Source organism: Pteropus medius, unplaced genomic scaffold (assembly GCF_902729225.1).
Source record: "Pteropus medius unplaced genomic scaffold, Ma_sr-lr_union100, whole genome shotgun sequence".
Classification (NCBI taxonomy): domain Eukaryota; kingdom Metazoa; phylum Chordata; class Mammalia; order Chiroptera; family Pteropodidae; genus Pteropus; species Pteropus medius.
In genome coordinates this window covers 8,747,561-8,749,151 of record NW_024355205.1, presented here as the reverse complement: position 1 = coordinate 8,749,151, position 1,591 = coordinate 8,747,561, and positions in this window count along the sequence as shown.

The following is a 1,591-nucleotide window of genomic DNA, read 5'->3' as shown; positions in this document are numbered from 1 at the left end:
ATTTGGCAAATGGTAATGTATGTTACCATAATAAAAATTAATTTAAAAAAATATAGGGCACTCAGTGTATTAGTTTTCTGGGACCCCATAACAAAATTACACAAATTGTTGCCTTAAAACAACAGAAACCTATTCCCTCACGGTTCTGGAGACTAAAAGTTTAAAATCAAGTTTTCAACAGGGCCATGCTCTCTCTGCAGACTCTAGAAAAAAATCCTTACTTCTTTCTTTTAGCTTCTAGTGCTTTGCCCACAATGCTTGGTATTCCTTATCTTGTAGATGCATCACTCCAGTCTCTGCCTCTATCTTCACATGGACTTTGCTCTCTGTGTCTATGTTTCTTTTTATAATAACCCAGTGGTTGGACTTAAGGCCCACCATCCAATATGACCTCATCTTAACTTGATCACATCTGCAAAAAACCTATTTCCAAATAAGATCACATTCACAAGACCCAGGTGGCATGAATTTTGGAAAGACACAATTCAACCCAGTATACCCAGTTAAATTTGAATTTTAAACATTAAACATTTCCCCCAAATAATGCTTATGGTATACTTATACTAAAAATCACTTGTCGTTTACTTGAAATTAAAATTTAATCAAATGTCCTATATTTTTATCTGGAAAACTTACTCCTAGAGAATATTCAGACTCTTCAGCATCACCTCATTTCTATAGGCCTTTTGAAGAGACTCAGTTTTTGAAACTGGAGCTGGAAATTAAGGAAGAGTGTAAAAGATTCTCAAAATGTTCTGGGCTTAAATTCAAATCTGCTTTCTCTAAATAATTGCATAAGTATATAGATCAATCTTCTTTCTCTTTTGCGTCATTTTCTCTTAGATTCTGAAGTCTTAATGTATTCCATTTTTAAATATTTATTGAGTTATTCACAATATTTGAGAATATATGGGAATAATGAGTATGGGCACTCTATTCCCAAAGAACGTACAAATTAGTTCTAGTGATAAGGAAGACATCTCCCAAATAATTGCTACAAGACAGAGTATGTGCCACCAAAGAAGTATAAGCAAAGTGTAAAGAACCTCAACTAACAACTATCTCATTTATTCTAGAAGGTTCGGATCAGACTTCATGGAGAGATAGCTTTGGAATTAAACCTTAGAAGATGGATAGAATGGAAATGCAAAGTTGAGTGTGAGAGCATATCCTAGGTAGAGAGAAAAACTTGACCAAAGGTAGGAGTCATTAGCCTGCTTAAAGATAAATGAGTTGCCTAATTCAGCGGTTCTCGAATTTTGTTGTGTATCAGAATTCCCTGTACTCAAAATTTTTATAGTTCATCCCTAAGGGTGCTGATTCAGTAGGTCCAGGGTGGTTCATTTAAAAAAGAAATTTCAAAATACAATATAGATCAAAATTGCAATAGCTGAAACACAACCTAAGTCTATATTTGGTTCACACAATAGTCCAAGGTCAATGTGGTAGGCTAGTGTTGGGTTTGGCAAGAGTAGATTGAGAGAGGAAATCTATTTTGTATTTCCATAACACCAGTTATTTTTAGATCTACTCAATGATCGAATAATTTTATAGCCAAGTTTTTTTATTAATACAAGTTCCTTCTTTCTTT